The sequence below is a fragment of the Pelodiscus sinensis genome, chromosome 28, assembly GCF_049634645.1.
Source record: "Pelodiscus sinensis isolate JC-2024 chromosome 28, ASM4963464v1, whole genome shotgun sequence".
Lineage (NCBI taxonomy): Eukaryota > Metazoa > Chordata > Testudines > Trionychidae > Pelodiscus > Pelodiscus sinensis.
The window spans coordinates 7,649,090-7,663,524 of NC_134738.1; the positions used below are offsets into that span (position 1 = coordinate 7,649,090).

The window sequence follows — 14,435 nt, forward strand, 5'->3', positions numbered from 1 at the left end:
ACAAGGAGGCTTGCCTTCTTACGGGCTGGGTACCCTGAGGCAGCCAATGCTGATTGCTAAAGTGGCACACCTGGGCTGGAACTCTAGCTGCAGTGAAGGGGTAAGCTCAGAAAATAAGAAGGCTCCTAGAAGGAAGATCCTAATATGGAGGGGACTGAAAGCAGAGCCAGAACCTTGAGATTTCAGACAGGTAGGATCTGGGGTCTGTCCTGTCTTTTGCAAGCCACTCCAAGGAAGAAAGGGTTGGAAGAAAGGTAAATTGAAGACTTATGGGAGGGAGCATCCTTGAGAAGAAAAACCTGGGATGTGGAGTTTTGCTGCTGAAACTGAGGCTTTGTCTACACTCCCAGTTGAATGACAAAACTTTTATCACTCACAGGTGCTTAAAGACCTGCCTCCCCACTCCCCCCACCCCAAAAGACAAACCTGGGTAATGTAGACAAAGCCTGGGTGTGCCCCTGCAAGAGGGGGACTTGCCGTTTCCTTTTGGAGCATTTGTTTATGCAAATACATTCAGACAAGCCTGCCAGCAGGGCACCACAGGGGGCAACTACACTGGAGCCCAATAATTCAAAGGGGCTACTACTGTAGCGGGGACTCGAACTCTGGGTGATTTAAATCCCTGCTGTAGCCCTTTGTGGTTCACTGCAGAGCCCCAGGTGTTGCATTCAGGCTGGCGTGGAGTGGGGAGAGCTCCTGATGGCACATAGGTCCAGCTGTCCCAGCTCCGCCCCTTCTGCCCAAGGCTCCGCCTCTTCTGGGAGCACAGTGCCAACCACCTCCCACACATGCGCCTGGCCCAGGGGTCCTGGTGAGTTTGTCAGCGCTCCTTATCTCCAGTTCCCAGCAAGGGGTGATAAATGGCAAAGAGAGGCCTATGAGGAGTTTAAGAAGCTGTTTGAGGGAGAAATTATCAGCAGGGACCTGCAGAGGCACCCCTGACCTTGAGGGGAGCCAGCTGACCCTACTACAGCAACTTAATAGTCTGGTGACTCATTATGTATTATTACTATATACAGGGTGTAAATTAGGGACTGTTTTTAGGGCCCTTTTGGGAAAAAAAAAGATCAAAGTGGTGATTTTTAATCCCCCATCTGTGGGGAATGAAGCCATTTAAGCAATTTGCAAAAGGCATAATGCTAATGGATGAAATTCACCTCTGTGTGCAAGACCAGTGTGATGCCTAAGCCCCACTTAAACCATGAAAACTTTGCCCCTGTGGAAAAAGGGGAAGAATTTCTAGCCTCAGAGTGGACTTTCCATTGTCTGGTTTTAGGTGGCAGCAGCTGGTGCTATTTTGATTTATTTTCTACTAATGGATTTACCCGGCGTTGCTCAGCTTCTTAACTCAATTAAGGTTTGGGTTTTTTTTTTTAAATGAAAGGAAAATGTATATGCTTTATTAAAATTATTGTATTATTAAAAAATAGTGTTTTTATGAAGTTAATTTTTTATTTCAGATTTCTTTTAAAAAGGGATTGTTACAATCTTGTTTAATTTTTTTAGTGTTTTTTAAATAGGAATTCCAACAAGTGTTTTCTTCATCCCTGTAACTCTTATCATTCACTGTTTTAACCAAAAAGGTTTACAAACAATGTGGTTTCCAATAACATTGTCTTATAGTTTTCAAACCTTAAGCATTGATGTAGCAGGGTCAAAACAGAACACTACTCCACATTTCTCTGTTTTATCTCTTTTCCTTAAGGTTTATTGAGAAGCAATCCTACTTTAGCTTTATCCTATCTTTCTTGCTCATCTTGGTTCAGTCTCTTTCAACATTTTCTCAGGGTGTATCTAGACAGTGGCACTATTTCGGGATACTTCCAATATCCCAAAATAGCGTTGTCTGCGTCTTGACAGCAGACCCGTTATTCAAAATAGCTTTCAAAATAATGGTCCTGCTATTACAGCATCCCTGTAAACCTCATTCTACGAGGATTAAGGGACATTTTGGAATAGCGCTCTAATTTGAAATTAGCTCGAAATAAACTACACAATTCGTGTAGCTGAAATGGTGTCGCTTATTTCGAGATAAGGGTGCAGTGTAGACACACCCTCGGTTATGTTAATTTTAATGACTGTACTTTATTTAGTGATTCTGTCTCTTTTCTGGTTGGTTTTATGAGAAGCAACTCCATTCCAGGCACATCCCATTTTCCTGGCAAAATCAAACTCTTACATTGCTTTAAGTCTAAGTAATGAGAAGAGGAGGCTATACACTGAATTTGGTGGTCCCAGCTCTTACCATTTACAAGGAGGTATTGATCAAACTCTCAAAAATACATGTAAGTTGAACCTCCCTATTCCAGCACTCTCTGGTCCAGCGACATCCATGGTCTGGCATGATATTAATTAGCTGGATGTCCACTTATTATGGGTTTGGCCAAGTTTTCTGTGGTTCCATAAAATGTGTTTACAGCCACCAGTCCTCACTCTCAATGTTCTGGGCTGTTATTTAGCTCTAATTTACCCCTAAATGTCTTCTAAGAGCCCAGTAAGCAGTGAGAGTGTTGGTCAATATTGTGTAGCAGCATGACTACCCAAGGGTTGGCAAATTCTCTGGTTCGGTACCAGTCTTATCCCAAGGGTGCTGGACTAGAAAGGTTCAACCTGTGGTAAATTTGGTCACCTGAAAATTGCCCAAGGTGATTTACAGAACCCTGTGGGCGTGCTAGGTAAAATTTTCAAAGATAAATATCTTTGACAAATCTGGCACAAAGTCAGGTGTCTAAAACTGCAGTTGCCTTTTTAAACTGACTAGATTTCACATTCACTGAGCCAGATTTTTCAAGAGAGCTCAAGGCCAGATTCTGCTAAGTACTCAGCTAACAGCCATCCCAGTTGTGATGATAACGGCTGCATTCTCTGTAGAACTCCGTTTCAAAAGTGCTTAGCACTCTTGAAAATGCCCCTGTCTCTCTAGTGTGCTAACTAAAGATGCTATGTTACAGATTCAAGTGTGAGCCAATGCTGTAAAAGCCTGAAATGTGTTGCTTCTCTCGGATGATCTTATATCTTTGATATTCACATTAACATAGCTGGAACATTGCTAAGTATTTAAATTCCTTTCTCTTACTGATAGACATTTACATAATCTTATGAAACCTCTTTATTTTGTATGCATGAGTAAATGACTGTGGTTAGCAACAATCATCACAGAAAGCATAGCTTAAAATAAAGCATGGGGAGAAAAGGATGAGAAATAGAATATCTTGAAGAGGTTGTATATACAGTATTTCCCTGCACTTTCAGCTATATTTTCAACAATAGGCTCTCCTTTTTGGGGGTCCAACTAAGACAAAAACGGTACTGGGTCCTGCTGTGAGGGCAGGGGACTGGATGTGATGACCTCTCGAGGTCCCTTCCAGTTCTAGTGTTCTATGATTCTATGATTTTTTTTTTCCAGAGGTGCACAGGATAAGAAGCTCTCCTTGATTTCAGCTATAGAACAGGGTGCTCCTATTCTCTAAAAATCTGCCTCTGTTTCTTCAGTGACTGAAATACACAGAATAGGGATCAGACATTTATATTGTGTGTTGGGGTGAAACCCTCATATGAATGGAAGTAAGGGACACAGCTGATTGGCTATCCAAACTGTCAATTACCCAGAAAGACACAGGAGGACTTTCCTTTCCTTGCAACGGGTTTTGAGTATGGAAACTTTCTCTAAAATTGTCAGCTCTTTCCCTACAGGTTGGACATCGTAGCTGAATTGGTGAGGAAAGGTCACCCAGAGCTGTCTGTTAGCTGAGAACTTTGGATGGTTCAATAGACTGATGCCGTGTTATAGAAAAATATCCCTTGGTGGTGGTTGGTTTGTGTTTGTTTTTGTTTTGTTTGGATAATCCTTCTGTTGCACATGTGGACACTGAGGCTATCCAGTGTTACATTAGAACAGACTGATGGGAAAAGATAGGCTGAGCTATAAAGCTCCATGATATAGTCCAGCCTCCTGAATTAGAGAAACAATGAGTGTGGGGTAAGGTAAAGAACCCAGTAACCAGGGAGGTAGAGACCTACTGCTCATCGGGGCTTGGATCCTGCTTCAGTTGTTCAGCTGCATTAGGAAAAGGCACTATTTGGTATTGGTGTTAAGAAGGAACTGAAAAGATGGGGCCGAAACAGGCTAGACTTGAGGGCTTCTCAGACCTTCCTTGGAAGCAGCTGAGAGAGGCCTTTGTCTCACACTGTATATGGAACTAGGTGACCCTCCGTGCTGATGAAGTAATGCATTTCCTATGTGCCAACCTCAGAATACCTCTGGATGCTGGTGGCCTTGGCCTGTCTTTCAGTTCCTATTGAATCCAAGGCAGTCAGGCTGCAGGGTCTGTAGTGAAGATAGAACCATCCAGAATGCTGCTACTTCTCCTCAGAAATAAGTAGGTCAAAATACGAACGTAACATTTTTTTCTTCCTAATTTTGAAACACTTAATGAGAAGAATGAATGGAATCCATAAATAAGGGGACAGTGTATCCATAGCAAATGGCCGGGTTTACCTTGGCAGCCCGTTAAAGGAGTCTGGCATATTCTGAATCAGTCCAGGGGAGTGTTGGTGCCAAATTGGTTGGCTTCAACAGAGCCTTGTGAATTAGAGGAACAGATGAGCACTGAGTAAGGCAAAGAACCCAGCCGCTTGGGCCTCAGAGCCCACTGCTTATTGCGGGCTTACATCCTGCTTCAGGGTTTCAGTAGTTTTAGGAAAAGGTGAATGTTCAGTCTTGCAATGTACTGCGCCCTTTCTGATACTAATTTTTTGCAACTTTAAGCCTGTGAGTGGGGTTTTTTTTCAGTTGGAGACCACCCCACCACAACCAATTGGAGGCTCCTCAGTTAAGCGTGCACTTCAGTGCTTTGCAGTATCAGTGTTCAGAGCATCTTGCAGGATCCATCCCTGACAGAGAATGAGTCTATGGCACTATAACTAATTCCATTCTGCTGCAGGGGCCTTTAATGCTATTTAAATTAGCCTAGCTCTCCTTGTTACACTAGTTGTAACTGGGAGCAGCGCTGGGAATTATTTTGGCTCTCTGATGGAGAGCAGCCAAATTTCTAGTTGCAGAACACTGAAAAACCTTGCACCATCCCCTGCCACACTCCTTCGCAGAGGCCCCAGCCTTGCTCACTTTCCCTCATCCTCCCTCGCTCGCTCATTTTCACCAGGCAGGCAGTTGGGGTGCAAGAGGCAATGAGAGCTCTGACTGGGGGTGCAGGAGAGGGCTCCGGACTGGGGCAGAGGGTAGAAGGAATGGACTCTGGCTGTGGCTTACCTCAGTCAGTTCCTGGGAACCAGATGGCATTTCCCTCTGACTCCTAGGCTGAGGTATGACCATGTGGCTCTGCACACTGCCCACACCTGCAGGCATAGCTCTCTTTGCATCCAATGGGAGCTGTTCCAGGCCAATAGGAGCTGCTGAGCTGGTACTGGGAGTAGGAGTAGGAGCAGTGCATAAAGCACCTATGACCACCTGTCCAGCAAAAAGCCATAGAGAGATGCCAGCAGCTTCCCAGGAGCCACAGAGAGCCAGCTAGAGAGCCTGCCTGTGCCACCAACTGGATTTGTAATGGCTTGGTCAGCACTGTGGGTTGGAGCCTCCAGGTTCCCTTTTCGACCAGGTGTTGTTCCAGTCGAATACTGGACACTTGTCAACCATAATGTATCTACCCTCTAAGTTAGCATATAATTTTCACTAACTTGGCAGTCACTGGCTTCAGTGCACTGTTTGTGATCTATTGCCTGACTGTTAGGAATAAAAGCCTACTTGAGGTTCTCAATGGGGGTGGAATCTCATGCTCTTGAAACTGAAGGTCATGGAGATTTCCCATAATGCTGCTTGAGTGTGATTCAGCAAGTGATGACTCAGTCTTCTGCATGGTAGATTTTTATTACAGCAGGCCTGACGTAATGAACCTTGGAGTAATGGAGGAAGGTGCTTTTGACACGACAGGATTTTGTACTCCTGAAAGAAGTATTTGTTGTAAAGTGTAAAGAGCTCGTTCTTTTTGCTAGCAGTTTTATATTGTGAATGCCAGCCCACCTGTTCCAATGAATTAAATTAATGTGCACATGCCACTCAAATACTTTACAGTAAAGTAATTTTCATTGCCAACACAATGCTGGTTTTCAGTTATGCAGGCACAGTCCTACAAATCATTCAAGACTGATATACTGCATTAGATAGACTGCCCTCAAATTAACTTGGGGTAATATTTTTGTTATTACAAAACAGCCAGTCTGTGGATGCTGTAAACAAATGTCTTGCCAATTTTCTTTCTGTTTAAAAGAATTGCAAGATCTGAGCTCCGATCTGAGGGAGAACAAACACCTGCCATTAAATTAATAAGATTTACCCAGAACATACCAACTAGCTTGAAGAAATTAACGAAAGGAAATAGGCAAAGACAGTGGATTTTTCCATGCTCCTTATGGATATGCATTGAATGAGCTGCAGGAAAATATTAATTAGCTTAGGCCTGATCATTGGGTCTTTTGCAATGTTTTGCATATCATATTGTAGTATATGCCTGGTTTTCTCATCAGCTTCAATCCATCATTTACACAGGTTCAGGAGAGCTTTCTAAAATCAATAGTGATTTATTGTAAGCCATGCCCTGTTTCATTATAGTCTATTCATTTCCTCATGTCTGTGTATTTGTTGTTTTACTATCATAAATATGCATACAGAGGTTCTGGCACTGGGGTCAAAACACATGTCAATGCATTTTGGATCAGGCCCTTGTATAAGCACCGCCACTTGGGTTTATTATTAATCAGAATAACAGGCAGGGGTAGCTGCCATAATCTGTGTCTGTAAAAACAACGAGGAGTCCCAGGGCACCTTAGGCCTGGTCTACGCTGGAGTGGAAGGTCGACCTAAGATACTCAACTTCAGCAATGTTAATTGCATAACTGGAGTCAACATATCTTAAATCACTGTCCTCAGAGTGTGGCCTACGGTAGGAAATGCTCCTATCGGCTTCCCTCTCCTTGTAAGGAGCAGGAATACAGACACTGACGGGGGTGCCCTTTGAGTTCGATTTAGCGGGTCTTTACTTTACAAATCGAATGCCAGAAGGTCGACTGTGGCAGCATCAGTCTTCCCTATAGTGTAGATGTGCCCTTAAATATTAACAGATGTATTTGGGCATTAGCTTTCATGAGGAAAAAGTGTCCCATGAAACCACTTTGTCCGATGCATCTGATTAAGTGTGTGTGGGGGGGGTTCCTATAAAAGCTTATGCCCCAATAAATCTGTTTTTAAGGCGCCCCTGGACTCCTCATTGTAGTTTCAGCAAAGTTAAGTTTGGGGTGTTTTTTTGCATTTCTTCATCAAGTGCAACCATTGGGGACAGAATCAGGGCCATTACCATTTCAGACACAGCCTCCCCCTTTTACTTTTTCGTCTAAAGGGAGGCTCATGCCAGCCTGCATGCTTCCAGCAGCCCGACCATTCCCAATTATCTTTATTGGACATAAATAATGCAGAGATCCATTTACAATGAGGCACTTTTTCCTGTAAGGAAGATTGGCTGCAAGCGCTAAAGATTAGAGAGCAGTCCAAAAGAGTGAGATGGTTTACAAGCCTCACATGGCCCTCTTTCATTAACCACACTCATTTACAGTCAGGCGTTTTATGTGTTTCTTCTCAGTGATAATACTGGAAATGATGGAGTAAAATAGAGTCCTGTGTTTAATCAAGAGAGCCGCTCGTTCCAACTCTCATGAAAAGATTTAATGCGAAGAAAGATGGCTGGGGAAAGATTTAGCTTTCTCCCCATAAAAACCAATGAGAACTGCAGGTTGTGAATACTGAACAGGTGCGTCCATGATGGGTCAGAAAAGCATGCACTAATCAGGGTTGTGCTGATGGGGGCTGCTCTGTATGGGTGGGAGTGGATGCCAAGTGTGATGTCCGTCCATTACGCAAGCATTAACTTGATTTTATGTGTAGCATCTTCTAAGTGGGTCTCTTCCTTTCCCATGCTCTGTCACTGAACTGGGCATGCTCGTGTTGGTGGTTGCTGACTACACTGGAGGAACACCTGAGCTGATTGTCTTCTGCGCTCAAGTCTTCTATTTTCCCACATTTTATAGGGTCAAGTTCTGATTCAAGGATCTGTCCTTGGTGCCCTGCTCTAGGTGCCCAAGGACAACATAAAGTTTTCCTAATTGGACACTGCCATGCTGTTCCCTTGCACACACAGCAGGCAGTATTGGTTACTCCTTTTACCCAGTTCTGCCTTCCTTTGGGCATCAGGCCATGCTCCTGAACAGCTGTGTTCCGGCAACTCCTAATCAGTGCAATAATAACTCCATGACAATCATCCTGCCAGGCAGAAGATATGTACAGTACTTTACACGTGTGAAAATGTCTGCTCAGGGTCTGCACAGAATTAGGCCTCCCCTAACATATTCCTCCTCTCTTCGGAGATAGGAATGGGGTGGCTAGCTCCATGTTCCAGATAAGGAGATGAAAGCAGAGGAGTTAAATGACTTGTCCAGGGCCACCTATTTGAATTCATTAGTAGAGCCCGGATTAGAACTCTGTAGTTCTTGGCTCCCAGTCCTCTGTTCAGACCACACCTCCCTCAAATCCTGAAGTGGATAAAATCCTTCAATGGGATCAAGTCGCAACATCAGCCGTGACACTTTCCTACCTTTCTGCATAATAACGAATATTGTTGGCCATAGGGACCAGCTTCCTCTTCCGCTACTCAAGCTCCACCCTGCTGCATCCCCATTGCACCTCTTCCACCAACCCCAGCCCCTCCTCTTCCCTGCCGCCTCCCCCAAGCATTCCCCATCTCTGTTCTTGCCCCTCCCACCTGGAGATTCCTGAATGTGGTGAATCAGCTGTTCTCGGTGTTCTAGATGTACTGGGAAGGAGGGAAGAAGTTGATCAGTGGGACCACTAGTGGGTGAGGTACCGGGGAGAGGAGGGAGAACATGACCTCTGTTCAGTGCTGAACATCCATTAATGTTTCCCTGTGGGTGCTCCAGCCCCAAAGCACCGATGGAGTTGACACCGAGGCTGTGGTCAGAAAACTCTCCAGCTCTCTAAAGAGCTAGCTATGGCATTGGAGCTCCTAATTCCGTAGGCTCACGATACTTTGTGCTGAAGACAGATTTGCTTGTGGGTTTGGGTTATTTTTTTCTGAATTCCATAGGCAATTAACAACAGTGCTCCAAGAGCAGGGAAGACCATGGTTAATGCTAGTCAGATTTGATTATTTGTTACATTTTTATCTTATGGCTGCAAGACGCCGCAAGGTGGTGTTTATTTTGTCTTGTGTTTTCACATAATGCAGCACTCTTCTAATACTGTTTGTGTTAGTGACAGTCATGCCTTTCTGAATATTAGGCAACCCTTCTTGAATGCATATTGCAGCTATTAATGTAGAACCAGTCACCCACAAGCAATTGCTGTCTAAAGAGATGGCAAATTCAGACATGGGATTAGCAGGTGCAATTCCCATTGACCTGAGTGGAGCAGCCACTGCTCTATATCAGGGTTGAATTTGGTCTAGTGGATGGACCCAGGAGAGTGGGTTGCAGGACTCTCCTGGGTCCCATTGCTAGCTCCACTAACTGACAAAGAATTTCAAGCTCACATAACAGTTTATCCTTCTGTAAAATACAGAACTGCCTCCTAGAGGACCCATTGAAAGCCTGATTTGGCCACGTGTTTAAGCGTGTGCCTAATTCAAGCAGGTGACTAGTCCCATAATTACAAAGGAGTTACTCATATGCTGAAGTTTCTTGTGAACTAACTTCAATAGGACATCTCGTGCTTAAATTAGGTATGTGCAGAAGTTCCCTGTTGAGTCGGTGCCTAGAGTACCTTTATTTTCTGCAGTGTCACACCGGGCCCTTAGACACATCTGTTTAGTGCAAAACAATTAGGGTGTGTCTAGACTACAGGGGTTTTTTTTCGAAAAAAGTAGCCTTTTTTCGAAAAATCTTCCCCTGCATCTAGGCTGCTGCCGCATTCTATCAACAGTAAATCGAAAGAACGCAGCAGTTTTTTTGACCGTGGAAAACCTCATTTTATGAGGAAGAACGTCTTTTTTCAAAAGTGCTCTTTCCAAAAAAGGCGCTATGTAATGCAAACTGTGCTTCTTTGAAAGAGAGCATCCAAACTGTCTGGGTGCTCTCTTTTGAAAAAGTGGCTTGCTTTTTCGGAAGTACTGGTTGCAGTCTAGATGGAGCCTTAGGATGTGATCTAAATCCCATTTGACTCAAATGGGAGTCTTTGCATCAACTTCAGAGGGCATTGGGCCATGCTCTTGTTTTGTAAGGGTCTGTTGCAGTACCACTGAAGTTTTCAATGGGTGCAGGATCAGGCTCTTACTTAGGTCCAATACCTCTCCAGTGAGGCTGGAGATGGGGAAGGTGACAACACTTCTTGTTGGCTCCATTGGAGTCAATGGGAGTTTTGACATAGGATCAAAGATTAGGCCCTCAGGATGGGATTCTAAAGTGAGGTATAGAACAGAAGGCTAAAATACTCAGACTTCACGTATTTCTTTCTCTGCATGCAATGTCCATGGGGAAAAAAGATACAATTCTCTATAGAAGCTGCATATAGTTCTTTAGATTAACTTAATTAAATGGTACCCTTCTTATTCATGATCTTCATTCATTGACAATGGGTAAGATATTCAACAATAGGATGTACAAGAGAAAATAGAATTGTTACATTAACGAGCAGAAATCCTGTGTAAGCTCTTAGAGCAGGAACCGGCTTTCATCATACCTAGTGAAATGGAACTTTAACTTTGGGCCTTTTGGGGGTTAATTTTTTTTCAAACCAATCACTGACTCCCACTGATTTCCATGGGAATTCAGGTGCTGATGGCTTGCAAGATGAGACTCTTCATGTCTTCTTGATTTAGCTGCAGAAAATTTTAGCTCTGCTAAATTTGCTTGAATATTGCTATTTTTGAAAAGAGTAAACAATCTCGGTGCTTGCTTGTACCTTATGGTGCCTACGAATATGTGCCAACTTGCACAATGTGGGAACATACATGGCATCATTTCCAGAATGGAAGAATTATATATAAAAGGACAGGTTTTGTGCCATTTTGAGTTGGCTGCCATGCACTTCCAGCTTCTTCGTGTCATGGCAAAGATGGTGATGTTTCCTGACGGAGAGAACACAACATTCTTTCTCTATGTGTTGCTCATCTCGGGTACATAAGTGAGAAAATGTGTCTGACATAGAGCAAGAATATGGCCCTCAGCACTAAAGCATTTCCTGGTAAATGAATGTTGGTTAACTCATTCATATCTGGAGCTATTTCATTTTTTTTCATTGCGCTCTGCTTTCTTAGAAAGTTGCTCTTCATTTAGATCTTTGGTCAGCGTTACATATGAAGTTGGGGATGGGGGGTTAGCAGTGTAAAGAAAGTAAGATCTAACTTTCAGAGATACTGACGCCCTCTTCACACTTGAACCTCTTTAATCTGACAGCCCTGGGAAACAGGATATGTCAGATTAAAGATTTTGCCAGGCCAGAGTGGGCCCCATGAGGTGGTGGGGCACTTACCTGCTGTCCTGCTGCCGGAGACACATGTGGCTCTGTGCCCCGCACTGCGAGGGAGAGTTGGAGAGAAGCCTGAGCAGAAGCAGCTCTGCACATGGCCATTCCCCTAGCTAGAGGGGGAGGGCTAGAGCACAGAATCACGTCCTCCTCCATACCATGGGTGCACCCAGATTAGAGACACCCAGAGCACAGAGATTTCAGTGTAACTAGATGGTATAGGGCACTTTTCACCGACAGATATCCAAGCATATCCCAAATAAGGTATCCGTGTCCCCATTTTGCATATGAGCAGGGAAGTGACTGTCCCATGGAGACCCAGTACATCAGTAGCAGAGCTAAGAATGGAATCTGTCTATTCCGTACCAGACCACTGTCTTCTGAACTAGGGCATACTGCCTCTTCACTGCAGGAGGCAGTGCCCTGCACCTCTGAAAATCAGACCCTTCATTGTTAGATAGGGGTGAAATGCTTTCCCATTCGGCTTCTTATATCCTGCCCATCACTCGTGACATTTTACCATGGATGGTGCCCAAATTGACCAAATGAATGTTTACATGTTTTTGGGATGAGAATGGCACGGGTAACTAGAATGTATCAAACCGCCCTCCTCTCCTAAGCCCAGAAGGATTGCTGTAGCATTTTAATTCAAAACCGCAGTATCATAGTTGGCATGTCTGATGTCCAGTCCACTGCAGAAAAATATTTGATTTGTAGTAATAAATACCTTGAAAGATCAGTTTGCACTCTTATGTGAATGAGTCTTATATCCCCAGATGATACAGTTGTGCTTTGTAATATTTCTTTTGGTTTGTGTTGCCCCTAGCTAGCTTACATTCAGTGTGGTCAAGCAGTGAAATGTCATCATTAAAAATACTGTTTGGAAAGAAATGAGTATTACTGTATAACACAATAAGGGAGCCTACAGATTGATTACATTGAATTAGACCATTCTAATCACTGTCATACCTCGGGGGGGGGGGGGGGGGTGGCGCTTTCAGATGCTTTAGAAGAAAGTAGCTGGATTTGGGCAATTATGGCATAACCTGTCTGTAAAGGAAAATTCTTCATCACCCTTATCCATCAGATGTTGACCTACATCTGGAAATATGAGTTTAATGTTTGGAGTACGCATACTTGGTAGCCAACAGGTGTCTGAGCCATAGCCTAATTTTGCTAAGAGCTCTGCTTCCATGTTGGCACTTAAAATGAGATCATTACCGAGCAAGATGAACAAAGAACTGACTCAACTGTGAGAGGCTGATGCGGACATCTTGGAGTGCCTGAGCATCCATCACAATCCCTAGGATTGTGCATCTCACTCACAAAACTTGGCAAATCTCCTCTCAAAAGAGGGCAGCTCCTATCCTCCGCATGGCCCTCTGACATTCAACTCACCTGGACTGAGTTCCCAACAGCTTGCCCTCAGGCAGGTACCCGTCTTAGCTAGACATCAAGAGACAGGAGACCACTGCGGAAAAGTGACCAGGCTTGAACATCTTCAGCATCTTTCAGGCCCCTGTTTGTGATTCCCCTGCTGGCTGCACGCTGACCAGGACAGAACAGATGGTACGCAGCCCACGAGCGAGTGAGTCACTCTTCCCCTCCACTTCCTACCTGCAGAGGTTGCAGCCTCGCCTATATAGGCTTCACTGTTCATTCTGGATCTCCTTGGTGGACCAGCTAAGGACAACAGGTCTGGTTCTATCCCATGCCTTGCTGGTCGCATTCAGGCAGAGGTGAGAGTGAAATGAACCAGCAAGAAAGTGTCGGCAAAGTCTAACCAGCTGCTTAGAACCTCTATGGCGCATCGGAAAGACACTCTGCTCCCAACCTCTCCCTGGACCTGCCTCTCCTCTGGCTTTGTCTGTACAGCAGCAGCCCCGCAGGGCTGGGAACGGTCCAGCAGCTGGAGGAGCTGCTGGCATTCTGCTCCTTTCTCTGCTACCCCTTCCAGTGGAGAAGGGAGCAGAATTCCCAGCCTGCTCCCACCCTAGGCCTGTTCTCTGGCAGAGACGGTGTTGTACAGAGCCAGAGGAGAGACAGCTATGTGGAGGGACTGTGGGGACAGAGTGGGGAAAAGCAGCAGAACTGGGGGCAGCTGCCCCAGTTACCCTTCCCTCCAGTTAACATGGGATCAGGAGGTCAGGGGAAGAGCTTCCGGGACCATGCTGGTACCTCCTCCCCATCCCTGGGGATTAAACAATTTTACTTTCATCCCTGCATACAATGTAAGTTAAGGCAACTCCCTCCCTTGGGGGAAAATGTATACTTATCCACCTTTTGTAAAATGCCTTCAGCTCTACTGGTGAAAAGTGCCATAGTAGAACTGAAGTATTTTTACTGGCTCTCCCTTTGCTCCTCTTCGACACCTTTGCGAAGATTGATTTTAATAGTTACAGTGCAAACTGTGAATTTGATATCAAGTAAAAGGGTCTCACAAGGAGGAGGGAGAAAACTTGTTCTTCATGGCCTCTGAGGATAGAACAAGAAGCAATGGGCTTAAACTGCAGCAAGGGAGGTTTAGGTTAGACATTAGGAAAAAGTTCCTAACTCTCAGGGTGGTTAAACACTGGAATAAGTTGTCTAGGGAGGGTGTGGAATCCCCATCTCTGGAGATATTTAAGAGTAGGTTAGATAAATGTCTATCAGGGATGGTCTAGACAGTTCTGGGTCCTGCCATGGGGCGGGGGACTGAACTCGATGTCCTCTCAAGGTCCCTTCCGATCCTAGTATTCTGTGATTCTATGAAAAGGCTTCGCTTATTGCAGTTCACTCATATCTCACTCCCCCAAATCCCATTTTTCCCCTAAAACTTTCTGCTGAAATGCAAATATACTGTAAATTGGTGTAAAGCTTTCAGTGTTGCATGATTTCAAGTCAGGAGAATCAT

The 14,435-nt window shown here is 44.5% G+C and overlaps 1 protein-coding gene across 3 annotated transcripts in view; it reads left to right on the forward strand.

Moving 5' to 3' along the window:
• LRRTM4 (leucine rich repeat transmembrane neuronal 4) overlaps positions 1 to 14,435 on the forward strand; it is a 492,210-nt gene that overhangs the window by 305,174 nt on the left and 172,601 nt on the right. Inside the window, exon 1 of one of the 3 annotated variants that reach the window (XR_012897958.1) lies at positions 64 to 190. The exons of the other annotated variants lie outside the window; for them this stretch is intronic. The gene's annotated coding sequence lies outside the window, so the exon portion shown is untranslated. Of the gene's footprint in view, positions 1 to 63; positions 191 to 14,435 lie in introns of those variants that run through there. 3 annotated transcript variants of the gene reach the window in all.